At 46.3% G+C, this 21,757-nt stretch overlaps 1 protein-coding gene across 3 annotated transcripts in view; it reads right to left on the bottom strand.

The window, feature by feature from the left end:
- The window catches only part of ALPL (alkaline phosphatase, biomineralization associated), a 67,358-nt gene that overhangs the window by 31,647 nt on the left and 13,954 nt on the right, over positions 1-21,757 (bottom strand). Inside the window, exon 1 of one of the 3 annotated variants that reach the window (XM_020874524.2) lies at positions 11,460-11,664. The exons of the other annotated variants lie outside the window; for them this stretch is intronic. The gene's annotated coding sequence lies outside the window, so the exon portion shown is untranslated. Of the gene's footprint in view, positions 1-11,459; positions 11,665-21,757 lie in introns of those variants that run through there. 3 annotated transcript variants of the gene reach the window in all.

Genomic DNA, 21,757 nt, shown 5'->3' with positions numbered 1-21,757 from the left:
ACCCCAACTTCCAGGTAACAAGACGGAAGCACAGAGAGCTTAAGCACCTGCTCCAAGATCACACAGCCAGAACGCGACCAAGTCAAGAACTCAACATCGCTTGTGGATGTTCCTGTCTCCCAGGGCCAAGTGTAAACTCCTGAAGCAATCAGGAAGGTTAGAAACAAACCACGTCTTTTCTACCTGCAGTGTGTGCGTGACATGTGTGTGGGTGAATGGAGACACAGCTGCCGCCAGAGTCATATTCACCATGCGCCCTACCTGATGTGCATGTCAGCCCCTGCGGGACGGCTTCTTACCCCGACTTCACCGGAGACAGGGGAGCCGACCTGCCCCAGGTCACACTGAGTGCAAGTCTTTGATCACAGGAGGCCGGTCCGGCAGAGGGGGCCACCCAGGGTGTGCGGGGAGGCGGGGAGGGGGGCCTCGGTTGGAGGCCTGGCTCCACCCCTGGACACACCCCTCCTGCCCCACCGGCCCGCCTCTCAGCCGGGTCTCCTGCAGGACCCTGGACCCCGGGGCTGCTCTCCCTGCCTGCCCCCCGCTGCCCCGCGTGCCCTGGCAGCCTTCCCCAAGGAGGAGAAACCTCCATTCCACAGACGGCCCCACACAGGCCCTGAAAGTGGGGGCGCTGAGGCGGCTCGGAACTTCAGAGAAATGGACCATGAACTTGTAACCTTCTGGGTGGCAGCCAACACAAGCAGTATCCCCGGGTGGCCTGTGTCTGGTTTCTCCAAGGCCCGGCCCTCTTCGGAACAGGAAGGGCACGGATGCTCCCAGGGACAGGTCTCACTGCCCCGGGCCCACGATAACCGCGCTCCTCACATTCCCAGGGAACCTTCCAGCGGCTGGTGGCTCCTGGCACTCCTGCACTTGATACCCCTGCTGACTCTGGGAGGGTGGGAATGCACCCTGCACCTGGGCAGAAAATATGGGTCTGCAGAGGCGAGGGTCCCAGCCAAGGGGAGCACGGCAGAGCAGAGCCCCCATCGCTTGCTGGCTTTGTGACCTGGGGCCCGTCACTTGCCGTTTCTGGGTCCAATGGCAACCATCACAGTGTGTACCTGTATCACTGGGCTAATCATCAGAACAAATTTCAAAACAAGCAGTAAGACAAAGACCCAGGGCCTGGCCCATATTAAACACTCAAAGTAAATGTTAGCTAGTAGGAGAAGTGAGAACAAGCGTGCCGGGCGCTGAGTGCTTCCCAGGGCTTCCCTCGTCTCATCCTCACGACACCACACAGTACGGGCGCTCGTTGCTCCCACTGCACAGAGAAGTTAAGTGGCTCGGCCAGGGTCACACAGCTGTCAACAGGAGGACCAGTATGAAGAGGGAAGGGAAGCTCAATGGATGAAGCACCTACTACGTGCCAGGAGCTTTCTGTTCAGCCTTCCAAGAACCCGGCCAGGTGGGAATTACCAGCTCGGGTCAGAAGAGAAAACTAAGGCTCAGAGAACTAAGGCACGGGGTGCAGGGTCACAGCGCAACCACGTGGGAGAGCTGGGATGCAGGCCAGGCATGTCTGGCTCCAAATCCAGGGCACTGGCTCTCCCAGCTCAGTCACATGCAGGACAACTTCCATCAGAGTCACCATCACGGACAGCAGATCCTGATGCCTCAGCCGCCCCAGGACAGGGAGCCCTGCGTCAGCGTGCCCTGTGACGTGTGTGTGTGTGTGTGTGCGTGCGCACGCGCGTGCAGCAGCGTCCTGAAAGTGAGCAAAGCAGGGCTCCCATTGTGCGTGCGTCCAGCCCCGTGACCGCTCCTCACGTCAGGCTGCTGCCTCTGTCCCCAGACCGGCTCCTCCTGGGCCTCCACGTGGCTGCAGCCTCCTCGGGACCTCTCCTGCCTGGAAGAGGCACTTGGGGGGGCTTTCAGCCACACCGGCCCCCTCCCTCCGGGGTCAGCCCCTTGGGTTTGTAAGTTTACACAAAGGGGCTGAGATGCGTGGTGACTGCTCAGAATTACAAGTCAGAGTCCTGGCCGGTTACTCAAGGGCTGTTCTCGCACCTGTCAAGCAGGGACAATAAATGCCTCTCCACTTCCAGTAATGGTTTCTTGAGAGGGAAGGCGCTCTACAGACTGTCAAGAGCTATGCAGGTTTCTGTTTCTATGGCTTTCTGCTGTTTCCCCTTCTGAGAACTGGATGAGAACTGAGAACCACCTGGATGGTGTGACATGAGGGTGGGGGGCAATGCGGAGGTGCGCTGTGTGGAGCCTGAAGATAAAGCAAGCTCTCAGCAGGTGGAATAGAGAGATGCAGAGAATCTGACTCTTTGAAGACACTGCTTGAGCCCCTGGATACAGCCATGCCTGAAGCCTACCTCTTAACATCCAAGTTACATGAGCTAATTACCCCCCCGTATTGCTTACCTTGGATTTTCTGTTATTTGGAACATAGAACCTGAGCTCAGAACTCCAGTTTAGCCCATTTTTCTCAGCTGCTTACACTGTAAACAACCACATCATGTCACTCAGCTAGCAGTCTCTATCAAAGAAAAAAATCTTGCAAACGAGTTAAGGACGGATCAGTAAGTTTCAAGTGGATGATAAAATGAGGCCAACTGATACAAGTTAGGTCTTTGTGGAATCTATTAACCTGTAGAATCGTAGAAAGTCCATGGGGAGAATTTGCCTAAAAGCCCTACTACATGCAAGACTCAGACCGTCCGCTTCCAACAGGTTGTTGTCAGTTGAGTTTAACAACTCTTTGATCACCTGGTTCCAAGTGTCTACTATGTGTCTGGTCCTATGCTGAGGGCCACAGGTACAATCAGCCTTCCAGGCCCTTTGGTCTAATGATGCTAGGTCACCAAACACATTTTCACTATATTTTACACAAAGCCCTAGGAGGCTGGCCCACAAGGGGGAAACTGCTGCACCCATTTCACAGAGAAGGAAATAGAGACTCAGAGGGGTATAGTGACTTGCCTAACTGCTGAAGAGGGGCAGGGCCAGGCCAAGCCCCTGGATCTATCTGGCTCCAAACCCAGTGCCTTTTCTCTCAGCCTTTTGGATGGTAAGGATGGTGCTGGGACTGACATTTCTTTGAGGTAGTTTGTTCCACTTAGGGGCAATCAGAGGGCTTCGCTGGTGGCCCAGTGGCAAAGATGCAGAAGATGCGGGCTTGATCCCTGAGCTGGGAGGATCCCCTGGAGGAGGCAATGGCAATAGACTCCAGTATTCTTGCCTAGAAAATTCCATGGACAGAGTGACTGGCAGGATGCAGTCCATGGGGCCACAAAGAGGAGGCCATGACTGTGCAACTGAGCATGCCTGCACAGGGCAATCAGAGTGGTTTAAAAAGCTAAAGAAAGCAGGGAAGCCTAGTATCATGGGCTTCCTGTTTGTCCTGAGGCTCTTGGCTCCGTGAGAAGCCCCAGTACTCAGGCCCATCCGGCTTTACAGGGCTCTCCTACAGGGCTCACTTCCTGCAGGCTGTGGCCAGAGAGGGTTCAGCCACCACCCTAAAATCCAGGCTCCAAATGCTTTCATGGGCAGCCTGTGGCATCCCAAGTGAGCTGTCCTATTGCCTCTGCCCAGCGTCTTTAAGATCCAACTGACACAGCCTCAACATCCATCATTTGACCACTGCTTACTGAGCACCTACTATATACCAGGGGCAAATCCCTGCTGGGGCAGGGGGAGGTGAGCAGACAACAAGAAAATAAGTAAAATCAGTAGGTAATGGCAAGTGAGATGGAGAAATAGAAGGCAGGGAGGAGAGGTGGTATTTGCAGGGGAGTTTTTGTTGTTGTTTTGGGGTGGGCTTTTTTTTTTTGCAGTTTTATATAGAGAGATCAGAGAAGGTCTCACCAGGGAAACATCTCACTGGAGCCTTGCAATAATTCCACACAGTTGAGAACTGCAAATAAGGAAACCATTATAACTGCATTATAACTAACCATTAGAACTGCAAATAAGAAAACAAAGACTTCAGGACTAAAAAGTCCACACACGCCAATCTAAGCAGCCGTGGAGCTCAGATTCTGGTGCACTGATACTTCCCCCTTACCAAAGGTTACTAGCAGCCCTTTTGCAGCCACATGTTCAAACCTGCAAGAGTAAACGGCCCGGTGCCACAGTCTGGAACTGCCTTTTAGCAAGACCTACAACTGCTTCCGCAAGGCCTTGCTCTCCAACGTCAGCTCCGAACTTGTTGAATCTCAGTTCTCCTCTTTGCTGACTCCGTGTCCTCTGAGACTATTGCTCTCCTTCCCAGAGCCCCTCTGGCTCTCTCTCTCTCAGGTCACTTGAGCCACTAATTGTCCAACCCACCCTCGTTCTGTCTCCTCAATTAACTTCTGGCCCATCATGAAACCTGTATTTGCATGAAACCTACAAAAGACATCTTGTGGAAGGCCTAGGGCAGGCAGACAGCTGGCATACGTGTGGAATGGGGAGGGGGCATTCTCACCAAGTTTTCCCATCTGGATTTGTTCAATAATCTCCCAAACTTCAGACTAATCTTTCTGAATATGAGGCAGAGTGGAAAGGCCTTGGCCTTGGAGAAGCTGGATACAAGGTTAAGTCCTGGTGGTACGGCTTTGAAAGTGATTTTATGTCTGAGGCTGCAGTTTCCTTATCTGTAAGACAGGGGCACAGATTCTCATTTTCCAAAGTTGTTTCAAAACATCCTGATTTTGCAAGGCTGTTTTAAAGATGAAATGCAATGGAGAGTATCTGTTAGGCAATAATATTGGGTAGTATTTTTAAAAATTTAGATAGAGCCTGGCAGACAAACATCAAGATTTTATGGACTGGAATGAAGAAAGGTCCGTGTGATGGTGAACCAGCACCATCAGCACAGCGACAGCTGCATTCATTCCGTTCCTACACCCTGAGGTAGGCACCCTTAGGATCGACCTTATTAGACAGAAGTTGGGGGGGGGAGCATAGAGACTAAGTAACTTGCCTATGGTCACAAAGCAGACAAGTGGCAGAGTTGGGATTATGAACCCAAGTTGTCCAAGCCCGAAGTGTAAGCTCTTAACCACTATGCTAGGTTAGTAAACGAGGGTTCACGAGCTGAACTAGCTACTCATTGAAACACAGAGATTAAGTAAGTCCAGAACCTTCATTCTTAACCACTGCATTAGGGGAAACACTGACTGAAACTGCTCACCCCAGCCAGGCACCGCAGTAACCACTTATGTGAGCTATTTTACAACACGTCCTGGTAAGCATCACGGAGCTAACAAGTCACCACCAACCAGACACATTCGGGAAAGGTCAAGAGGAGACGCCACGTGTCCTCCCCACCTCTCAGAATCCTCCTCGCTGGAATCCGTTTTGGCTGGGCAATGCGTGCACCACCAGTCATGTTCAGGTCATTACTGATGTTACCAGGTAGAATCCCCTCACCGGGTCAGCTAATAATGCCTACTCTGACTCTGGCCATAAATATGAGTTTTCTTCTGTGATTCAAGCTCAATCAGACCAACAAGCAAAGTTTCAGCCAAGGAATAAAATCTCCCACAATTATGGGATGGGTTTATGTAGAAAACACCAGGCAATGGTAATTTAAGTTTAAAGTTGCCTCTGTGTTGGGAACAATTAAATCATCCTAAGGATAATCAGTCTAGTAACACTAGGAACTGGACTGTGTGCCTTGTGGACAACGCACGCTCAGTCGCTTCAGTCATGTCCAGCTCTTTGGGGCCCCACGGACTGTAGCCCACCAGGCTCCTCTGTCCATGGGGATTCTCCAGGCAAGAATACTAGAGTGGGTTGCCATGCCCTCCTCCAGGGGATCTTCCTTATGGACAATGCCAATACATAATTTCCTTGAAAGATAAGGATTGGTACAGAATAGACTAAATTAGATGACCTGGAACATATTGGGCTGCACCTAATGGAAGTTCTGACTCAATTCTTACTTATGACTTTACTAATACTGCTAGCTATGTTATTTGTATTTTATCTTTTACAAAATTGCTATTTCCTACATAATCAAATGTTTGACTGAGCCTCTGATAAAAAAATGATGACATGTAGATCCATGAGATCAATGACTGTAACAATGTCTAACTCTAGATATGAGAAGAAGCCACAAGAAGGAATATTTTCCTGTATCATAAGAGGCTAGTAAAGATAGGTGGTCTGGAGCTTTTTGGCACTGTTAATGAGGCCTAGTCCAATAGTACATTGAGTGGCCTGTCAACGAAATCTTTGCCAGACATGGGAATAAGCATTCCTGGCACCATGGGATATAAATGGTCATGAAATGCACCCCCAAACTATGGTCAAATTTATGACCATGAACGGAGTCTGCTGACTGGAAATCGGCACTTGTCATCTACCTCTGCAAAGATTAAATTACTGCAGCTGCTGATCTTCAACACCCTCTTGAAAGTAGTTCAGGGTGGAGATCAGGAATGAGGCACTTGGTACTCTGGGAAAAACTGGAAGAAGAGGCCTTCAAATAGTTATTTCCAGGAGAAGACTTTATGAGTCCCAATTCTGGCATCTTCTCATACCTAGAGAAATACTAACATCATTAATGGTGACATCTGCTTTGGCTATTAAGAAGAATATTACAATTAAAAGTAAAAATGGAGTAACTGTGACTCAGACATCCAAAGAAATAACTAGATGATGCTACGGTTGTAACTTAAGGCTAGTCCTTGTGTTGCTAAGAAACTGTTTGCTGAGCTGTGTCAGACTTGGATGCCACCAAATGTTCTCAAAACAATGTCTGCTGGAAGCTAGTAACTGCAACCTTACTTTTTAAATGTCTCCTCTTGTAACCATTACATTTCTAGACAAGGAAATTGCTTTAGATCATACATTAACAGAAAGAAGAGACATATATGATGACCAATAGCACCTTTTATCTATATATTAATATTACATTTAAAGTTAAAACCTACTTAGATGAGTTTCCCCAAAATACCAGGTCCAGACTGGGTTTCAGGCTTACTCCCCTGAAAAGAAATGAGATTTACTCTATTAAAATTTCACTTGTCACTCCTCCAACTACCTTTAATTGGGTTGGTTACACCAACATGGCAGACCAAGGGATTGAGGTTTTAATATATAAGACTCAGATCCAGGACTTGCAACTCAGAAAAACTTACAGTTCAAAGTCGATTCTTCAAATTGAGGCAGCACCATGCCACATTTTGACAGGAAGTTGCCAGAGCCATAGTTGCCCAGTTCCCTGAATTAAAACTGAGCAAGACTCTGTGGGCCTTTGCAGTACAGATCCTTCTGGGTCCTCTATTTCTTTGTATCCTTGTAGGATATAGGCTTCATTCGGCCTCCTCGACCTTTCCTGAGTTCTCTGGAACTCAGATGCAAACAGCGGCTGATAAGGGAAGGGAGGAGATACAGAAACAGGGGAAGAGCATTCAAGTGGAGGCAGAGCCTCGGGGCAGCATCCTAGTGCCCACTCAACAAACACGCCTAACAGTATCTTTGAGAACTGGGGCCCCCAACCAGGTGGAGATGGTAACTTCAAGCTGAATGTTAGATGCCTGGAGCACTGCCCTATTACTTCACCATCAACAAATCAGAAGAAAATTACACCCTGAAGCCCCTTTTGCCTTCCTTTCCTGGGGCCTGGTGATGACCATCCTGTTAGGCCTCTTGTTATGTTCTCCGTTTCATCTCCGACGGGGTCAAATAGTTTCAGGCTAAATTGTTACCACGAGGGTGAGTGTCGGTTTTGGGCACAGAATACCTATATGCAGATCATGTGGAGAGAGACTTCTGTCTACGAGGCAGGACGACAGCCATCTCAGCTGGAAGCAGTTACAGAAGAAAGAGATCGCTGCTTTCAGTCCCCAAGAAGTATCTTGAGTAGGAACTGAAGTCTCTCAGCAGGGAGTTGTTAGGGGAAACACAAAAACTGCCCACCCTGCGAGGCACCATAGTTACCATTTGCATAAGTTACTTTACGACAGGAGGTCCTGGTAAGGAACACGGAACTAACAAGCTACTACCACCTGGAAGAATTTGGGAAATTCTTCTAGCCCTCCAGAGTCCTCCGTGTTGGAATCCATCATGGCTTGAGCAATTCGAGTTACCATCAGGAAAGACTCTGAGTCGAAATGGTTGGCCAGAGACAACCGGGAAACGAATCCCACCACCATAAAACCCAAGACTGCAAGCCATGTAGCGGAGCAGTCCTCCTGGGCTCCCAATGAAGCCTCTTGCCTTGTCAGCACGTGTGTCTCCTCAGACAATTCATTTCTGAGTGTTAGACAAGAGCCCACTTCCAGACCCCGAATGGGGTCCCCCACTTCCTGAAACAACTGTACCAGCTTGTCAGAGCTAAAAGGGGCTCTAAAATAATCTAACTCAATACTCTCGTTTTTTCCCAGCAGGGGCCTAAAGGTCCCGAGAGGTAGTGAGACTTTCCCAAAGTCACACAGTCAGTTACTTGAATAGGATGGGCACCTGGTTTCCTAACTCTAGAACCCCATGCTGATAATGAGTGTCACACTGCCCGTGAGGGTCTTCAGGGAAAGAATCTTGAGGAGGTACCAGAATTTTTCCAGCAGAAGTGCAGGGAAGACAGACTAATTATGGTGAACAGCAGCACATGTGAAGGTCTGGAGGCCAAAGTCCTTTTTTTAGGGAACAGTGAGTTGCTAGTTGCACGCAAACGCTGGGGCAGGAACAGATGATAAAGCTGACTTTTCATATTAAACCAAATTTCATATTTCCACATGGTCCTTCTATTGTGTAACGCTTTTCTAATACAGTTTCTTATACTGTTTTACATTGCCAATATCTTTCCTTATCTATTTCGTATGCTCCTGATGCTAATTAAAAATTCTGGGTCTTTCTGTCGCAATGTGGCTGACTCCAGTGCTATCCTGAGTCAGTTCGCTGTTTTTCTTTTGAAGTTTTGTGCTCCGGCTGGCGATGCAGTGGGGGTGCTGCGCGTACTTTCCCTTGAAACAGTGAGGGAAGACATATGGCTCTGGGCCCCTTTCCCGCAAATCAACACCAGAGTTACAATAGAGCAAACGTCACTAGCCTAGGAACTAGTGGAGGGAAGCGGAATCTCCTGGGGAGGTGGAAGGGGGTGGGGACGCCGCAGCCAGGAGAAGGGGTAGGGCCTGGAGCGGGCGTGGAGAACGCCACAGAACAGAAAACAGAGTTTGAGCTCTGCTCTTGCCTCTTTGCATCAAGACTTCCCCAGCACAACCCCTCCATCCCCCGTCCCAGCCCCCGCCCCCAAAACATGCCCACTCGCCCCCGAGAAATGAAGGCCAGCGTTCTCACTGGAACAGGCAGGGCCCAGGCAGACGGCCCAAGTGTCTGCTGGGGTAAAATCAGGGCCACGGAGCAGGCACTAAGGAACTGCAGAAACCAAGAGCGAACTAACAGGCTGACAGTCACCCCGCAGCCCTTCTCTTCCAGACCTGGAGGTTGGTGGACTCTGACCCAGGCAGACAGTCCCCTCCCCTGGCTGCCTCTTCCTAGCACTCAGAAAGTGAGGCTCAGGACTTCCCTGGTAACCCACTGGGTAAAAATCTGCCTGCCAATGCAAGGGACGTGGGTTCAGTTCCTGGTCTGGGAAGATTCCACACACCACGGCGCAACTAAAGCCATGTGCCACGACTATTGAGCCCCCTCGTGCCGCAACCGGCCCCCGCCTGCCACCACTAGAAAAAAACTTGTGCACAGCAATGAAGATTGAGCACAGCCAAAAATAAACAAAGTTTAAAAAAAGAAAGTGAGGCTCAGTCGCGTAGAGTTAGTTACTTGGTGGGGATGTGGGGAGTTGTGATGCTAAACCCGGGGAGGAAATATGCAATTCTGGCACCTGGGGGTCTCCACTCTGGGACTGGCCTCTCCTTGGGCTCAACCATGCTGACAGAGAGCAGGGTCAGGCTTGGATTTTTATCCCAATATGCCAGCACCAGACAGGCGAGCTGAATGGTCCCTTCCCCTGAGGAATGAGATCACGGGTTAAAGAACAGGGAATCTGGGGAGCACACCACCTTCCGAAGAAAAACAAACTGATTAGAGATACCACTGGACCTGGCCAGGCTCAACAGATGGATTTTTTTTTTTTTTTTTCATTTAAAGGATTTTATTTTATTTCTCCAGACAGGAAGGCTACAGTTAAAAACTTAATAACCAAAATGTAATATTTCATTCTTCAAAAGAGCCACAAGCTTTTCACCTCTGGACGCTCAGGTTACACAACAACCCAAACCTTTGTGCTCTCAGAAGTAAACGTACATCTTTCTCAAGAGGCCTTGCATGACTCCACAGCTGAAATTCCTGTTACAAAACTGAACCAAACTGAAACCAGGCCGCCATCAACCTACGTAGGCCCTGATGTACACAGGGCTCTGGCCAAATTCTCTCCCAATCCTGGATCCATCATGGTCCATTCAATGCCTGTTTGCTGCCAACAGTGAGCTCCAGAGGTCAGGAAGCTGAAGGTTTTGCCTGTCGACACGTGGTTCTCTTGGAGCCCCAGCAGGGACCCCTCCACCAAGATTCATTCTGTAGCGTCTGATCACGCAAATCACATACAGTAGTAAATTCTGATTCCAGGGCTGAGACGACATCGGATGAGGAGGAAGAGAGCAGACGACGAACAACAAAGAGCGCCGCCGACGCGAAAGAACAGATGGACTTTAAAACAAGAATTCTAAAACAAGCATTAGAAACATGTGAAAGAAATACACTATTAGTGAAATAAAAGAGAATAAGAAATTGTTAAAGGATCCAGGTGGAAATATTCCATGTGAAAAACCAGTTGAAACAACAAATATAATAGGTAGAATGAATTATAGAACAGATACAGCATCTGAGCAATGAAATACGGAACTGGGATATCAGATGGAGGACTATCTCTAGGAAGAAGCCAGGAAGGATGAAGAAATAGAAAATATGAAAGAAATGGTAAAAGACTGGTTAAAAGTTAAACACCAACCCCCATCTTACTCTATCAATTTGAAATGGATCATAAACCTAATTATAAAAGTCAGAACTATAAAGCAATTATCCTTCAATTAAAAAAAATAAGTAAAGCCAGAATCATAAAGCTTTTAGAAGATAATATAAGCAGAGATCTCTGTGACTCTGGGTAAGACAAGGAGTCTTAACTTCATTTAAAAAATTGATAAGTTGGACTTCATTCAACATTTAAAATTTCTACTCATCAGAAGATAGCATTGGGCTTCCCTGGTAGTCCAGTTGTTAATAATCCACTTTGCAATGCAAGGACACCAATTTCATCCCTGGTTCAGGAAGATCCCACATGCCACAGAGCAACTCAGCCCACAGCCATAACTACTGAAGCCTCCGTGCCCAGAGTCTGTGCTCCATAACAGAGAATGGCCCCAGGGTGCAGCAACAAAGACTCACCACGGCCAAAAAATAAATAAACCTTAAAAAAAAAGACATCAGTAAGAAACTGAACAGATAAGACATATTCTAGAAAAGAATCTGCACAATACACATAGCTTACAAAAGACTCGTACCCAGGAAATGAAGAACTCCTGAAGTTGACAGGGCTTCCCAGGTGGATCAGTGGTAAAGAATCCACTTCCCAATGCAGGAGACGCAGGTTCAATCCCTGGGTCGGGAAGATTCTCTGGAGGAGGAACTGGCAACCCATTCCAGTATTCTTGCCTGGAGAATCCCATGGACAGAGGAACCTAGCAGGCTACAGTCCATGGAGTGACAAAGAGTCAGACATGAATGAGCACATACACACGAAGTTCACAAGAAAATGATTAACTCTTCCTCCCCACGCCACACGAAGGGCCAGAGACTTAACCATGGCAAAAAAAATAAAACATACAAGTGACCAATAGCTCTAGGTACTTCACATCATTATCAGGTAAATAAAATTTAAAAAACACCTCTCACATCCACCAGAATGACTAACACCAAGTCAACATGACAAAAATGTAGAAAAACTCATGATTGTGTAATAATCTTTTGAAAAAGAGTTTGTCAAACAAACATATACTTATGACACGATCCAGCAATTTCACTCCTAAGTATTTACACTCAAAGATTATAAAGTATTCAAAGGAACTTTATTCATAATATCCCCAAACTGGAAATAGTTCAAATATTCAGTAACTGAAGAATGAATAAACAATGGCGGTATGGTATAGCAATACAATGGAAAATCACTTGGTTAGAAAAAAGAGAGCTACCAAGGCAACAAACACAGATAAATATCAAAAGCATTATGCTAAGTGAAAGAAGCTAGACACAGAACAGTACCTGCTGTATGATTTCATTTATGTGAAATTCTAGAAGAGGACCAATCTCATCTATGGTAAAAGGAATGAGAATGATTGCAATCTGGGAGGAAAAATAGACTAGAAAGGGGTATGAGGAACTCTATAGAAAATTTTTTTAAATCTTATTTTGGGGTTCTGTTTATAAGGTAATGTGATTGGTCAAAATACTACATTGACTGGGGGGGAAAGGTCCATTTTCATTCCAATTCCGAAGAAGGGCAATGCCAAATAATGTCCAAACTACCACACTATTGCACTCATTTCACATGCTAGCAAAGAAAAGCTCAAAATCCTTCAAGCTAGGCTTCAACAGTATTTGAACCAAGAACTTCCAGATGTACAAGCTGGATTTAGAAAAAGGCAGAAGAACCAGAGATCAAATCGCCAACATCCATTGATCATAAAAAAAGCTAGAGAATTCTGGAAAAACATCTACTTTTGCTTCATTGACTACACTAAAGCCTTTGACTGTGTAGACCACAACAAACGGTGGAAAATTCTTAAAGAGATGGGAATTCCAACCACCTTACCTGCCTTCTGTGAAATCTGCACGCAGGTCAAGAAGCAACAGTTAGAACCGGACATGGAACAATGGACTGGTTCTAAATTGGGAAAGGAGTTCATCAAGGCTACATATTGTCACCCTGCTTATTTAACTTATATGCAGAGTACACCATGCAAAATACCAGGCTGGATAAAGCACAAACTGGAATCAAAATTTCAGGGAAAATTATCAGTAACTTCAGATATGCAGATGACACCACCCTTATGGCAGAAAGCAAAGAGGAACTAAAGAGCCTCTTGATGAAGGTGAAAGAGAGAGAAAAAGCTGGCTTAAAACTCAACATTCAGAAAATGAAGATCATGGCATCCTGTCCCATGAGTTCATGGCAAAACGGATGGGGAAACAATGGAAACAGTGACAGACTTTATTTTCTTGGGCTCCAAAATCAATGCAGATGGTGACTGCAGCCATGAAATGAAAAGATGCTTGCTCCTTGGAAGAAAAGCAACGACAGCATATTAAAAAGCAGAGACATTACTTTGTCAAAAAAGGTCCGTATAGTCAAAGCTATGGTTTTTCCAGTAGTCATGTATGGATGTGAGAGTTGGACCATGGAGAAAGCTGAGCACCAAAGAATTGATGCTTTTGAACTGTGGTGCTGGATAAGACTCTTGAGAGTTCCTTGGTTTGCAAGGAGATCAAATCAGTTCATCCTAAAGGAAATCAGTCCTGAATATTCATTAGAAGGTTGATGCATGTGCTCACTTTGGCAGCACACATACTAAAATTAGAAGGACTGATGCTGAAGCTAAAGCTCCAATACTTGGCCACCAGAGAAGAACCAAGTCGTTGGAAAAGACCCTGATGCTGGGAAAGACTGAAGGCAAGAGAAGGGGATGACGGAGGGTGAGACGGTTGAATGGCATCACTGACTCAGTGGATGTGAGTTTGAGCAAACTCTGGGAGATGGTGAAGGACAGGAAATGTTGGCATGGTGCTGTCCATGGGGTCGCAAAGAGTTGGACATAACTACATAACTGAGCAAAACTCACAACAACGGACACATGCATACATATGGCTGAGTCCCTTTGCTGCTTACCTGAAATGATCACATCATTGTTATTTGGCTATCAGTTCAGTTCAGTCACTCAGTCATGTCCAATTCTGTGAGTTTTATAGTTATTATGCTATACTCCAATACAAAATATAAAGTTTAAAAAAAACCCACTACACTGAACACTTAAGATCTGTACATTTTATTGAATGAAATTATATATGAACAACAAAAAAAGAGAGATGAAATATAATTGCCCACATCTAGATATTAAGAGTCCCAGGAGAGGAAAATAAATCAAAGGAGGAGATATTGGAAGAAATAATGAAGATAACCTTGAAACTGAAGAAAGATGATAGATCTCAATTTGAAAGGGCCCCAAATACACCAAACAGGATGAATAATGAAACATGTACACTGAGAAATATTACAGTGAATATCAGAATAAAAAAACATTCTCAAAGTCCAGAGAAAAACAGATCACTTAAAAAGGAGTAAGTGTCAAATTGAATTGACCAAAGTACCAAAGGAAAAGAATCTGAACTGAGAATTTCATATCCAGCTAAATTGCCATTCAAATGTTAAAGGTTTGTACACCCCCCCAAAATTTTTTTGAAGTAATTATTAATACTTCAGTAATAGAAACAAATTCCTCAGATGATACTAAAGATATATGAAAGCTGAGCAAATAACTTAGTAAAGTTTGGTGTTTAAAAAAAAAATCCCAGATCAAAGAAAAGAGTAAGATATATATATCTATATGTACATATAGATATATATATATATAGCTACAGTCCACAGGATCACAGAGTCAGACATGACTGAAGTGACTTAGCACGTGCACAGACACACACACACCTCAGAACTGAAAAATCTAGACAAGTTTAAAGGCCGTTGTGGGGGCTCAAAGGCAAGCTGCTGAAGAGCTTAAGGGCTGAGAGGGAAGACAGAGACCAAGGGATATGAGGAAATGCTCATCTTGTCTTTGTAGGCAAAGCTACAGCTAATAATTTTTTAAAGTAATAAACTATTAAAAGAAAAATAAGTTGTAATGAAAAAGTAGGGTAGCAGAAACAAAGTACACACACATTCTTTTCAGGAACACGCAAACAAAAAATTCATCACACACCAGGCCACAAAGCAAGTCTCACATCTTAAACAGCAGGTCTTCACACAGTTCACATTCTCTGACCATTAACTTAGAAGTCAGTTTTTAAAAGAACAAACAATTCCCCCTATATTTGGAGATGTAAAAAAGAATTCCTAAGTATCTCATACATCAGAGAAATGCCACAGCAGAAATTAAACACTACTTAGCACCAATTGATGATAAAACACGATAAATCAAAAATTGTGCAATGCAGCAAAGAAAGGCTAAAAATTAATAAACTAAGTTTACAATTAAGGAAATTAGAAAAAAACAGAAACTCAAACAAAACGAAAGGAGATTATAAAGAGCAAAATCAACAAAACAGGAAAAAAAGAGGATTAAGTTGAGAAGATCAAAGCCACAAATTGGTCCTTTAAAAAAGATGATAAACTTGAGGCAAGATTAATTTTAAAAAATAAAGAGAGGGAGAAAGAGATAATACATAGTTATTACAGAAAAGAGAAATACAATTAAGAAAATGCTATAAGCAACCTTTGCCAATAAGTATAAAAATGTAGATTAAATGCATACATTTCTAAAAATATATAAATATATGCAACCGCATGGACTATAGCCTGCCAGGCTCCTCTGTCCATGGGATTCTCCAGGCAAGAATACCGGAATGGGTTGCCATGCCTTCCTCCAGGGAATCTTCCCAAGCCAGGGATCAAACCCGGGTCTCCCACATTGTAGGCAGATTCTTTACCAGCTGAGCCACCAAAGGAGTCCGTATATTTATAACACACCAAAACTGACTCAGGAAATCAGAAGACGACGTTTAAAAATGGAAACAGCAGGGCTTCCCTGGTGGTCCAGTGGTTAAGAAGATGCCTTGCCGCAAAGTGACACACATCACCACATAATGGAGCAGGAAGATAAAAGCTAAGGCTTCAGAGCACAGACGTGAGGAACTACAGCAGCTACAAGCTGACACACCCTTTCTTGTTGGCCCAACGACTTCCCACGTTTTCCTCCAGGCATCGCTGAGAGACACCGCTCCGTGGAGAGCAGAAGCCGGCTCAGCAGAGCAGAGCCTCTCAGGGCCCAGGGCTTTCATTACGGAGCTCTCCCAACTGTTGTGCCTGTTTGAAATTTTTTACCATAAAGTGTTGGAAAAACAAATAAGTAAACATGCATCAGTTTGATTAAATTAAAAAAAAAAAAAAGGAATCCGCCTTGCAGGTGGAGGGACACTGGTTCGATCCCTGACCCTGGAAAATCCCACACATCACAGAGCAACTACAGAGTCCCGGCTCTGGAGTCCTCAAGGCCCAACTGCTGAGCCCAGCGCTGCAGTGACTGAAGCGCCAGCGCAAGATGCGCATAGATGCGCATAGAGCCGAGGTCCACAACAAGAGACCCGCCTACAATAAATACTTAAAAGGAAAGCAGGTACCCATAGTCGGTGCTTTTTCGACACTAGCAAAACCTGAACACGACCCAAATGTGATCAGCAAGAAATTGACTAAAAAGAAAATTGTGGCAGGAATTCCCAGGCAATCCAGTGGTTAGGACTTGGCACTTTTACTGCCAAGGCCCTGGGTTCAATTCCTAGTGGGAAACTAAGAGCTGCAAGCAGCGAGGTGGAGCCAACAATAAAATAAAAACTTTTAAAAATTGTGGAATAGTTACCCAGTAGAATGTTACATAGTAGTTTAAAAAAAAAAAGAATTATAGCTATATGCAACATTGGCTCAACCTTGGCAATAAGATTGAGTGAGAAAAGCAAGTCCAAGGAGATTATGTAAAGCATGATACACTTTCATAAAGTAAAAAATATATTGATATGATATATATAACATACACATCTATGATTTTAAATACTAATCAAAAAAGACAAAGAGAATGAGAAACTTTATATATGATACATATATCTAAATGTGACAATACTAATAAAATTACTATAAAGTATTAATCGAAATTTTAAAATAATACTTGTAAAAAGCAAAAGAATGAGAAAGCCCAGACTCAGGAGAGTGGTTATCCCACTTGAAGAAAGGAGGGTGGGAGAAGGATGGAGGAGCCCAGAGGAAAATGTAAGGTATTGGATGATGGCTGACAGACATTTAAAATTTATTTTTAATAATAAAATAGACCAGAGGGGACATACCTGGTGGTTCAGTAGTTACTAACCTGCCTGCCAAGGCAAGGGGAACGGGTTTGATTCCTGGTCTGGGAAGATTCCACATGCCACTGGGCAACTGAGCCCGCGTGTGCGTCTGTGTGTGTGTGTGTGTGTGTGTGTGTGTGTGTGTGTGTGTGTGTGTCCCATATGGGTACTTATTTGTGTTTGACCCTGTGACCCCATGAACTGCAGCCCTCCAGGCTCCTCTGTCCATGGGATTTTCCAGGCAAGAATATTGGAGTGGATGGCCATTTCCTTCTCCAAGGGATCTTCCCCACCCAGGGATTGAACCCCAAGTCTCCTGTGTCTCCTGCACTCACTGGCAGGCAGATCTTTACCACTGTGCCACCTCGGAAGCCCAACTGAGCCCATAAATCACACATATTGAGCCCGCGCATCCTAGAGCCCATGCTCTGCAACAAGAGAAGCCACTGAAATGAGAAGCCCGCGTACTTCAACAAAGAGCAGCCCCCACTTGCTGCAACTAAATAAAGACCATGAGTAGCAACAAAGACCCAGGGCAGCCAAAAATAAAATTAATTTTAAAAAACAGACAAGAGAGTCATTATGAACCAGTGACACATGTGCTTGAACAAGGGTCATGACGATGCCACTGGAAGATCCCAGAGTCCGTAAAATAACTTAAAATAAAAATGCTAGGTAAATATTCACATTTTGACAAGCACTACAGAGAGTCCAACACCTGTCGTATCTCACTGTTTTTGTGAGTGGGAGATCACTACTGTCCCCATCTTACGAGTGAACTGAGGTTCAGTCACTTGCCCAGGATCAATCACATGGGACCCAGGTCACTTCCCTGAGCCTCACCTTCCTCCTGTCTAAGGAGGCAAGATAGATGACTTCCTTGGCAAAGAGGAAGTGTTTAATAAGTGTTTGCCTTAATTGAGAGGGGCTGCGTGGGCATGTTGGAGGGAAACTGGTGGGAGGCGAGGGGACCCAGATAGAGTCCCACCATCTCCCTCTGAGATCTGGGAGGGTCCCCTTCCCTCTCTGGGCCTCAGCCGCTCGCTCTGTGCCTGGAGAGGACGGGTACGGGCGAACACCAAAGGTTCCTGCTTTAAGTTTTCAAGGGGCCAACAAACAGGTCCCCCACCACCTCCGCGCCCTGGCAGGTGCTGCTGGCTCTCCCAGAGTAGGCTCAGAGGTCTGCGAGCTCCGGTCTAAGCCCAGCTTCTGAGGTCATCTCCTGGCCCCCTCCCCTCACCACTCTGACCTTCGGCGCTCTGCTCTCTCCCCCCAGGGATTTTGCACCTCCTGCATCCCCCGCCCCCCAGGTCTTCGGCTGGCTCACGCCTCCTTCTTCAGGTCAAAGGTCACCACCTCTGAACCCAGTCCCTCACTATTTCACAATCCCGTTTCTTCTCTTCACAGAGCTCGTCTTTGGCTGAAATTAACCTAATTTTTATTTATTATTTACTTTTGAATTTTTATTTCATTTAAATTTTTATTGGAGTAGAGTCTTAGGTGGCTAAGTGCTAAAGAATCTGCCCGCCAATGCAGGAGACATGGGTTTAATCCCTGGCTCGGGAAGATCCCCTGGAGGAGGAAATGGCAATCCATGCCAGTATTCTTGCCTAGAAAATCCCCTGGACAGAGGACCCCGGCGGGCTCCAGTCCGTGGCACACAGTCGGAGTCGGACGTGACTTAGCAATTGAGCACACACACACAGTTGATTTACAATGTTGTGTTAGATTCAGACGTAGAGCGACACAATACTTACACATGTCAGTTACACACACACGGATATCTACTCTTTTTTAGATGCTTTTCCCGCATAGCATCTTTTTTAGATGCTTTTCCCACATATGCATATACAAATATCAGTCATACAGACACATGTATCTACTCTTTTTTAGATTCCTTTCCCACATAGGTCATTACAGAATATTGAATAGTTTCCTGTACTATATAGTAGGTCTTTATTAGTCATCTATTTTATATATAGTAGTGTATACATGGATGGACCTAGAGATTATCATACTGAGTGAAGTCAAAGAAAGATAAATATCATATATCATTCATTTATATGTGAAGTCTAAAAAAAAGGGCACAGATGAACTTCTTTATAAAACAGAAATGAAGTCACAGATGTAGAACAAATTTATGGTTACCAGAGGGTAAGGGGGGTGAGGGATAAATTGGAAGGCTAGGATTGGCATATACACACTGCTGTATATAAAACCTAGTTTCACTTTATGGTCTGTCTTTAAAGCTCCAGGAGGGAGGAGAGTGTGGTTCACTTCTGTATCTCCACCTAGAACTCTGCATGCCTACAGAAGATGCTTTAAAAAAAAAAAAAAGATGCTCAGTATTTGCTGGAAGGAGGAAAAAAAAAAGAATGATGCCATCTCCTGCGGAATTTGTGGTCATCCAGCCCAGGGATTGGTTAGGTAGACTCCCCTGGTCCACAGCTCTTAAACTTTCCGTCATCCTGTGCCACTTGGGATTCTTGTTTACATGACCATCTCCTCACACACTGGGTAATCTTTGAAGCAAAGGCTAGACCAGGCTCAGGTGTGAATTCCAGCATCCAGTCTTGGGCTGAGCAGGCAGGTGGGCTAAGGAAATATTCATTGAGTGAATGAACGAATGTTCTGCACCCATCTTCCCGCTTCCTGACTCTGCTTCCTCCTTTCTACAGACCGACAGGCGCCAAGAGGTCACACCCAGCTGACAATAAAGGCCACTCCAGCGTGAATTTCCTGGAGGACAGTCCCCCCTTCCTCCAAAAGGAGTCACTCCAGAAAGCGAGATGACAAAGCGCGAGACCAGCCCTGCCTCTGTCACAGAAACCGTCTGGGGCCTGCCCAGCAAAGCCAACGCGACGGGGGTTTTCTGTCCATCTCAGCCTTGCAAAGGACAGCAAGCCGTGGGACCAGGAGGCTGGCAGGCCTGCCCGGAGCCCGAACGGGAGGCCTCGAACACTGAGTTCCATCTGGCCGTGGGCCAGCTGGGAAATACTTGATTATTCAAATCATGTAGCCATTCAAGAGGAAATGATCTGCTTCCTCCAAAAGCACAAAGTGGGGCAGGCAGACCAGCCCAGGGACTTGGGTGCCGAAGGGGGAAATTGCAAAGTTTTGCACAAACCAGCGCGCTGAGATTTTCCACCCCAGGCAGACTCTGGAAACCTGAGATGGAAACTCAGGAGGGTCAGGCCTGAGCCCTGGACAGAGGCTGGGGCCAGGCCCCCACTGAGGATTCAGTTAGCAGTAGCTTCGGCCAGGCTGATTGCCTGCCCTCCTCCTGACCCTGGTTCTGGAGACAGCAGGACTGCCCCGCGGTGTCCCCCCACCCCTATTTGTTCCTGCCTTCACCCAGGAATCTCACAGGGGTAGATAAACTCCACATCCTCAGCTCAGGGGGCCGGCGAGTATCCTGCAGTCTATTCCTGGTTTTTGCTCACTTCTTGCCTTGCACCCCCTTCCCTGAGTTGGGCTCCGGAAGAACCATCAGGTTCAAGAAGAGTTTATGCATCTGGCCTGCAGAGTTTTATCTAACATTTATTAAGTGATTAGGCGCTCACACTTCAGAGCCAAGCTGCCCAGGTTCAAATTCTGGCTTAACCATATCTGAGCTGCCTGACCGTGGGCAAGTCCCTTTCCTCTTCCATGCTTTTTCACCTGTAAAAACAGGGATTGGAGTACCTACTCTGTGAGAAGTTTAAGAGGATCAAGTAAGAGACTTCCCTGGCAGTCCAGAGGCTAAGACCCCATGCTCCCAACGCAGGAGGTGCAAGTTCGATCCCTGGTCAGGGAACAAGATCCCACATGCTACAACTAAGAGTTCACATGCAACATAACAAAGACCCCACAAGCCGCAACCAAATAAATAAATAGTCTTTTTTTTTTTTTAAAGAGAACCAAATGAAAAAGGGTATGTAAAATACTTACTTAGCAGGCTATACATGGGGCATTCGGCAAATGACAGCTCTTAGTATTACTAAACAAATGAAGATTGTTCGGAGGCTGGCCTGAGTCTCTGCAGCACATATCCTAAGGACTGACCCTTCTTCCCTCACCAGAGCCAAAACCAGTCGGCCCAGAGCAGACCGACAGGCAGAGGGGAAAGGCCCCAGGCTCTGGCTCGAAACCCCAGCCCCACCACTCATCAGCTCTGCAACCCTGGGCAAGTTACTTAACCACACTGAACCTGGTTTCTGCCTCTATGCACTCTAAGCCGGAGCAGCACCTCGCTCAGAACCGTCACGAACCTCCCCCATCAGGAAGGATGCTAGGCCCTGCGGCAGGTCACTGTGAGCAGAGCCCCGGGGAATTACGCAGTCGACGCGTGCCCAGACTGCCCCAGGCAGGGGTGAGGCGATCCACTGGCTTCCTTTTCTGGAAACTTCCGTCCGGGCTCAGCCTTCAGATGTGATGTGGGGAAGCCTCCCCAGGAAATAGTCCGCTCCGGGGGCCATGTAATACCAGTGCGGACCCTGACACAGGCCTGCCGGCCAACAGGCAGCCCTGAACACAGGCGAAAGCGTACTGACCAGCAGGAAGCTTCGAGGAGCCCTTCCTTACGAAAGGAGGTGGCCAGGATTCACACACCCAGCTGCCATCACCCAGACAAACGAGCTCATTTCTCTGTTTCCTCTTCCGTGGGGTGGGGGTCATCACAGTACTCACCAGCTGGGAGGATTAGAGGTGTTCCTACATCTAA

The sequence above is a fragment of the Odocoileus virginianus genome, chromosome 30 (assembly GCF_023699985.2).
Source record: "Odocoileus virginianus isolate 20LAN1187 ecotype Illinois chromosome 30, Ovbor_1.2, whole genome shotgun sequence".
NCBI lineage: Eukaryota > Metazoa > Chordata > Mammalia > Artiodactyla > Cervidae > Odocoileus > Odocoileus virginianus.
The sequence above is the reverse complement of the archived record's forward strand: the minus strand, read 5'-3'. Positions and strand labels throughout refer to the sequence as shown.